Source organism: Nicotiana sylvestris, chromosome 9, assembly GCF_000393655.2.
Source record: "Nicotiana sylvestris chromosome 9, ASM39365v2, whole genome shotgun sequence".
Taxonomy (NCBI): domain Eukaryota; kingdom Viridiplantae; phylum Streptophyta; class Magnoliopsida; order Solanales; family Solanaceae; genus Nicotiana; species Nicotiana sylvestris.
In genome coordinates this window covers 41,686,055-41,695,040 of record NC_091065.1, presented here as the reverse complement: position 1 = coordinate 41,695,040, position 8,986 = coordinate 41,686,055, and positions in this window count along the sequence as shown.

The following is an 8,986-nucleotide window of genomic DNA, read 5'->3' as shown; positions in this document are numbered from 1 at the left end:
TTGTATAGGCATGTCAAATGTGTTTTGACTGAAAAATGTGTTTTCAGTATTCATGCAAGTATAAATGAAAGTAAGATTTTATTTCTGTATCTTACTTATTTAAATGATAAGTAGTGCGGGAGTTAATCGGCAAGCAAGTTTAGTTCTGGGACTTCCTATGAGTGAACGAAGTTCCTCGGGTGTTTTGTTGACATTAAATTTCTTTGTTTTCCCCCTAAACTATGTGAATCGCGAAACAAGAACAATAGATAATTATGAACCAATCATTAAGCAAAAGAAGTTAGAGATCTATAATTCCAGTGAAATGTAAACCACTAAAATAAAAACTGTACTAACTCAAAATTAAATCTACCTTCATGTATCACCAACCAAGTTTTCGTTGCTTTTGCATATAAATTAACACCTCCCTTTAATTTGTTACTTCTTCTTTGTAGAATCCCATTGTTTTTTCCACTTTCTTAGTTTGGAAATTAGAAAAATAAAAGAAGAAAAAGGAAAAGCAATGGCTCTCCGCATGAATAAAATTGTTCTTGTCATTTCCCTTTCTTTCTTCCTAATTTCATCTGAAGCAAATCCCATCTCTCATGTTTCCTATATCTCTTCAACCCCAGATGTGTCACCAGTTGCTTCACCAGTAATTCCAACAGAAACTGCCGATGTTGATGCCGGTAATTCTAACGGAGCGTCTGTGAAGAATCTTGTTGGTAGCCTGATGGTTTCCTCCATTTCTAAGACAGAAGATTTTGTTAACAAAGTAGTGGAAAAGCGGTTGGCTCGGATTGTGGACGCTTACAAAAAAGATTGTCTTGAGACATGCAAGGAGGTGTACGAAGATGCTGTTGATGCCATGAAAGAGACGTTGGAAGACGTAAATGAAGGAAACTATTACAAAGCCAATGTTGATGTGAGTGCAATGTCCTCAAACATGGAGACATGCAAGGAATGTGTCAATGCTATATATGGTCAGGATCCTGAGTTCACCAAGTTTGATAATTGGGCACAAGCCATTATTGAAGATGCCTTAACTAGAATCACTAGCGTCAGCAGTTAAAAAACATTGTAATGTCTACGGATGAATTTTGATAACCTCACCAACGAGGCCATTTTGCCACATGTAATTTCATTTTGATGTTATGTTGGTTTGTAATATATGGGAGAGATTTGCTCGTTTTCTCTTTTCTCTATAACAAGAATTCATAATTCTTACAATAATTACTGCCCCTGCCTGTTTCTCATTTGTTTCTTTAATTTCTTCTCTGATTATGTACATTTTTATTAGCGTCCAAGCCTCCACTGCTGTGAGCCAAAACTGTACTGCTTCTCATAATATTGGCTAGGAGCAGCCTCCTCGCGATAATATGAAGAGATGCCAGCAATGTACAGCTGGCACAACCGACTGAGTCAGTGGAAAGACTAGTCAGTTAGGAAGTTAGTTTGTTATCGGCAGTAGCTTAAGTTAGTAGCTCTTAGCTCTGTATAAATATATATACACGCTTGTACATCAGTACTGTTACATTGAATAGTGAGAAATGAAAGTTGTTTCCTTCTTCCTTTCTCGTGCATTTGCTTCTACTTCATTTCTACTCTTCAATATATTGTGTTTAAATCTAGGAATTCATCGTGGAACCAAAGCGAGCGTCTATGATCCACGCTTCATCAATCAATTTCTATATTCTCTGTTGCTGTCTTTCTTAAAATTTCTGGTTGTTTTGATTTCTTCGATTTAGGGTTAAATCTATCTTCAATTCATCATCAAAGCTCGATTTTTCTGCTTAACAAAGATGGCCGAGAATGGAGTGATTCGTTATATATAGAACAACAGTTGGAAGTGACAACATTTCAGATGCAGCTTTGACTATAGATTAACATCACCCACTGTTTCTTCAACTGTGCGACACTCTAGGTAGTTCTCTAATTTCACTCAAATTAATTAAACCTGAAAACACTTTGTAGAGTAGGTCGGTTTTTGGCATATTTTTTCTTTTTGGGTCGTTTGTGAAAATTAACTGACCGACCGAAATCGGTCAGAAATTACGATCGACTTCGGTTGCTATTAATTACTGACCAGCCTAATTTTAACGGATTAAAGTCGGTCGGAAATCAGTCTGTTTTTCCAGTTATTCAACCGATTTTGGTCAGTATTTCTGGACGATTTTAGGCAGTTTTCTAGTAGTGTGGGTTAAATGAATCCTACTCTTAATTTAGCTGAACATGCACTTATTCCCTCTATCAATAGAGCCTACTCCATGATCATCTCTAAAGAGAGCAGAAGATCTATGTCCCAATTCATAGGTTTCTTAGGTCAGTGAAGGTGATGTATTATTCAGTGTCAAAAGTATAGCTGTATCAAACAACACCACAACCCTGTTCAGTGGTAAAGGGAGCAACAACTACTCAGGTGGTCATATTTACGTAGGAGGGAACAACTACTCAGACAGTAATAACTATTCTGGTAGTTAGTCTTATGCATGAGAAAACAATTACAAAGCTAGGAAGAATAGTATGCAATGTGATTCCTGCAACTTTAAGGGGCATACTAGAGAGACTTGCTACAAGCACAATGGATATCGTTCTTGATTTTAAATCCAAGAAGAAAATTGGTTCTGGGAATGCAGTCCACATTCTTAAGATTCTCCAAATGATGCAGGAAATGAATCAGTGTCTACCACATCTAATTTTGTAGGGTCTTCTCAGGTGCAACATGGATCTGTGACTAGATTAGGGACTTAGAATGTGATGCTAAACATCTCTCAGTTCATTGAAGAACAGTATCAACAGATAATGTGGTTGGTGGGAAAAGGGATTGATAGCAATATTTCAGCTACAACTATGGCAACATGCATGAACTCTAAATACAGAAGCTCTGGCTAAGTGGATAGTAAACTCAGGTGCCTCAATTCATATGGTGAATAGTCTTAACCTGTTGATTGATCCTAAGTCTTTTGCTTGGAACAGGAATGGTAAAAGTACAACTCCCTATAGGAAATGTAGCTCATATTAGTCATATAGGCTCATCCTATATATTATTCATGGTCAAAAGATTAGCAATGTGTTGAATATATTAGAGTTCAAATACAACCTTCTGTCTGTCTCAAAGTTAACAAAGAAAAGGAGATGATTGTGATCTTCTTTCCTGAATTCTGCATTTTCAATAACTCTCAAGTGGACAGGTGAAGGGGATTGGTGGAGAAGATGATGGTTTATATGTATTTTACTCTGAATGTGCAAGTACAACTAATTCTCATGTTCCCATTGCAACTGCTGCAAATGACAAATGTTCAGTTCTTAGAACATTATCTACTGTAAATACAACAAAGAATGATGAAATAATGGATGTAGCCCCGAGGAATAAAAGGTTAGAAAATGTGCCAGTAAAACACTTTGAAGAATATGAGTGCATTCCAAAATTGTAAATGTGGTAATGTTGGTGAAATTTATGCTGTATGTCCTTTGGAAAGCAAACAAGGTTACTATTTCCTTCGCATACTACTACTACACTTGGATATTTCTTTTACCTTCTAAAGCTGAAGTGGTCGAAGTTCTTAAACTGTTGGCCCAAGTAAAGGTTTGTTTCGAAGATTGATAAAGGAAGTTCAGGCATGAACCAGGTCCATTCCTTGTGAACATAGACACAGGCAGATTCGAGCATATGGGATGCACTTGCACTACTAGAAATCCGGAAAAAAGCGATCACAAAAAGCGACCAAAGTTGGTCGCTTAATGGCCAAAAAGCGACCAAATAACGACCAAAATGGGATGGCCGATATTAAGCTGGTCTCTAAGGTAAAAGGACCAAATATTCCTATAAAGAAAGTAGCGACCAACGTTGGTCGCTATATTATTTTAATAATATAAATTTGGCGACCAACGTTGGTCTCCACATGTAAATTACGTTTTTTTTTTTATTATTATTAATCATAAAAAAGCGACCAACTTTGGTCTGCAAGAAAATATTATATTTTAAAATCTGGAAAATAGAGACCAAAGTTGGTCGCTTTATTATTAATTTTTATAATTTTTTTTAAAATGAGCGACCAAAATTTGTCGCCAACTGCAAGAATTAATTTTTTTTTAATTATAAGTGACCAACTTTGGTCGCCATATTTCCAGAAATTGTTTTTTTAAATGGAATAGCGACCAAAGTTGGTCGCTTTTGAGAAATCTGGGTTAAATAGCGACCAAGGTTGGTCGCTATTGCCCAGAAAATTGTCTTTTTTAAGTGAAAAGCGACCAACTAGAGACCAAAGTTGGTCGCTTTTCTTGGTATATTTTTGGCAGAAACAGCCTGTTTTGGCAGCTACACCACCTGTCAGCTTACCAAAAATCCTAAACAGGCATTTTATGCCAACAACAACAATTAAAAGCAACAAAGTATAAAGTTCAATAGAACTAACACTACGAGTTTCAGAATCCTCGACCCACCTTTCTGAATCAGTCTCTTTCTTCTTCTTTACAATACGAGTTTCATTGAATAGCTCATCTTGCTTCATTGGCATCATAAAGTTGTCTGGTGGCTTTGGTGATTATACTCGTGGTACTATTACTCGGTATGAACTTGGATACAGAGAATAACTTGGATACAGTACCTGACAGGGTGTGTCTTTGATCAATTGTTGTTCTCATTAGCGACAATGATGATGAGAAGACAATGGCATGTGTTTCAAAAAGTGATGGTGTAGGTAGGAATTTAACATTTCCTAAGTAGATAAAAGAGGTTATAGAGGAATTCTCTACTTCATTTTCCAAGAGGAAAAGAAGTTTAATTGAGAGTGACAAGGTTGATGGTGATGGAATGTTTTCCGTTGGTCGTGACAGTTTCCATAAAACGGGATCATAAGACTCTATGATGACAAAGACGAAAGGAAATTTTATTCTCAACTTTCTTCCAAGTCTGATCCGTACAAACTTAATGGGATTGGTGATATTTCTTCGGATTCAGACAATGATTTGACTGACAAAAGTATGGAAATGTTAATAAAAAGAATTAAAGGTAAAACGTTTTTCTTAGTAGAGAAGGATGCTAAACTCTGCATGAACGTGAAGCATCCTACTCTTCCTAGAAAAATGTTTTACCTTTAATCTTTTTATTAGCATTTCCATACTTTTGTCACTCAAATCATTGTCTAAATCCGAATAAATATCACCAATTCCATTAAGCTTTTACGGATCAGACTTGGAAGAAAGTTGAGAATAAAACTTTCTTTCGTCTTTGTCATCATAGAGTCTTATGATCCCCATTTTATGGGAACTGTCACGACCAACGGAAAATATTCCATCACCATCAACCTTGTCACTCTCAATTAAACTTCTTTTCCTCTTGGAAAATGAAGTAGAGAATTCCTCTATAACCTCTTCTTTTATCTACTTAGGAAATGTTAAATTCCTACCTACACCATCACTATTTGAAACACATGCCATTGCCTTCTCATCATCATTGTCGCTAATGAGAAGAACAATTAAAGGCACACTCTACCGGGTACCGTGTCTTAGTTATTCTTGGTGGAAGTTCCATTGCATGTCTAATAAAGTCATCAACCCCTTCTACAATCTGCCGCAATCTAAAATTCCAATACATAAACCAAAATTTCAATTCATATCCTAAAGGTTCAACTCATATCTACAAAAGTTCAAGTCATATCCTAAAATTTCAATTTATAAACTAAAATTCCAATACATAAACCAAAATTTCAATTCATATCCTAAAGGTTCAACTCATATCCACAAAAGTTCAAGTCATATCCTAAAATTTCAATTTATAAACTAAAATTCCAATACATATAAACCAAAATTTCAATTCATATCCTAAAGGTTCAACTCATATCCACAAAAGTTCAAGTCATATCCTAAAATTTCAATTTATAATCTAAAATTCCAATACATAAACCAAAATTTCAATTCATATCCTAAAGGTTCAACTCATATCCACAAAAGTTCAAGTCATATCCTAAAATTTCAATTTATAATCTAAAATTCCAATATATAAACCAAAATTTCAATTCATATCCTAAAGGTTCAACTCATATCCACAAAAGTTCAAGTCATATCCTAAAATTTCAATTTATAATCTAAAATTCCAATACATAAACAAAAATTTCAATTCATATCCTAAAGGTTCAATTTATATCCTAAAGGTTCAACTCATATCCACAAAAGTTCAAGTCATATCCTAAAATTTTAATTTATAAACTAAAATTCCAATATATAAACCAAAATTTCAATTCACATCCTAAAAGTTCAACTCATATCCACAAAAGTTCAAGTCATATCCTAAAATTTCAATTTATAATCTAAAATTCCAATACATAAACCAAAATTTCAATTCATATCCTAAAGGTTCAACTCATATCCACAAAAGTTCAAGTCATATCCTAAAATTTCAAGTCATACCCTAAAATTTCAATTTATAAACTAAAATTCCAATATATAAACCAAAATTTCAATTCATATCCTAAAGGTTCAACTCATATCCACAAAAGTTCAAGTCATATCCTAAAATTTCAATTTATAATCTAAAATTCCAATACATAAACTAAAATTTCAATTCATATCCTAAAGGTTCAATAATCCTAAAGGTTCAACTCATATCCACAAAAGTTCAAGTTATATCCTAAAATTTCAATATATAAACTAAAATTCCAATATATAAACCAAAATTTGAATTCATATCCTAAAGGTTCAACTCATATCCATAAAAATTCAAGTCATATCCTAAAATTTCAATTTATAATCTAAAATTCCAATACATAAACCAAAGGTTCAATTTATATCCTAAAGGTTCAACTCATATCCACAAAGGTTCAAGTCATGTTCTAAAATTTCAATTTATAAACTAAAATTCCAATATATAAACCAAAATTTCAATTCATATCCTAAAGTTTCAACTCATATCCACAAAAGTTTAAGTCATATCCTAAAATTTTAATTTATAATCTAAAATTCCAATACATAAACCAAAATTTCAATTCATATCCTAAAGGTTCAACTCATATCCACAAAAGTTCAAGTCATATCCTAAAAATTTCAAGTCATATCCTAAAATTTCAATTTATAAACTAAAATTCCTATAAATAAACCAAAATTTCAATTCATATCCTAAAGGTTCAATTCATATCCTAAAAGTTCAACTCATATCCATAAAAGTTCAAGTCATATCCTAAAATTTCAATTTATAAACTAAAATTCCAATATATAAACCAAAATTTCAATTCATATCCTAAAGGTTCAATTCATATCCTAAAGGTTCAACTCATATCTACAAAAGTTCAAGTCATATCCTAAAATTTCAATTTATAAACTAAAATTCCAATATATAAACCAAAATTTCAATTCATATCCTAAAGGTTCAACTCATATCCACAAAAGTTCTAGTCATATCCTAAAATTTCAATTTAAAATCTAAAATTCCAATACACAAACCAAAATTTTAATTCATATCCTAAAGGTTCAATTCATATCCTAAAGGTTCAACTCATATCCACAAAAGTTCAAGTCATATCCTAAAATTTCAATTTATAAACTAAAATTCCAATATATAAACCAAAATTTCAATTCATATCCTAAAGGTTCAACTTATATCCACAAAAGTTCAAGTCATATCCTAAAATTTCAATTTATAATCTAAAATTCCAATACATAAACCAAAATTTCAATTTATATCCTAAAGGTTCAACTCATATCCACAAAAGTTCAAGTCATATCCTAAAAATTTCAAGTCATATCCTAAAATTTCAATTTATAAACTAAAACTCCAATAAATAAATCGAAATTTCAATTCATATCCTAAAGGTTCAATTCATATCCTAAAGGTTCAACTCTTAGGATTTCTTCTCTTCAAACAATTTCTTCCCCAAATTAGTAGGTAAAATCACTTATTTTGGACTAAATGTATTAATAAGAACCCTAAAAATTGCAAATAATATATAATTTTGAACCCTAACATGGTTGACCTAACTTTGAACCCTAACATGGAGAAAGTAACTTTGAACCCTAACATGGAGAAATTAAAGAAAATCAGTGTATTTCGAAAAAAACAAATAAAGGAGAGAGAAACCTACCTTGGGAATGAAGGTCGCCGGTGGTGGGTGGCGTCGCTGCTGCTGGGAGTCGGGGGGGTTGATCGTGAGAGAGAAAAGAGATATTTTGGGGAAAATTTTGTAAAGAATGGGAGGGGAAACCCGGTTTTGGAGACCTGTTTTACAAATAGCGACCAACTTTGGTCGCTATTTCGGTAGCAAAATAAGTATTGACTATTTTGACCAAAATAACAACCAAAGTTGGTCGCAATTTTCTGATCGTTTGACCAGAATAGCGACCAACCTTGGTCGCTAATTCTAAAAAAAATTACAATTTAAAATAAGTTATATATATATATGGCTTAAATTGAATTAAAATCCTAAATTTCTACTATATACATATCGAATATATATAAGCTAATGCACTGATACTTAGTACATAGTATAGTGTAAGTATATATATATATATATACAAAAGCTATATTCGATATATATATAAGCTAATGCACTGATACTTAGTACATAGTATAGTGTAAGTATATATATATATATATATATATATATATATATATATATATATATATATATATATAAAAGCTATAGCACTGATACTTAGTACGTAGTATAGTGTAAGTATATATATATATATATATATATATATATATATATATAAGCTATATTCGATATATATAAGCTAATGCACTGATACTTAGTACGTAGTATAGTGTAAGTATATATATATATATATATATATATATATATATATATATATATATATATATATATATATAAGCTAATGCACTGATACTTAGTGCATAGTATAGTGTAAGTATATATATATATATATTATATATATATATTAGCTATATTCGATATATATAAGCTAATGCACTGATACTTAGTTCATAGTATAGTGTAAGTATATATATATATATATATATATATATAAAAGCTATATTCGATATATATAAGCT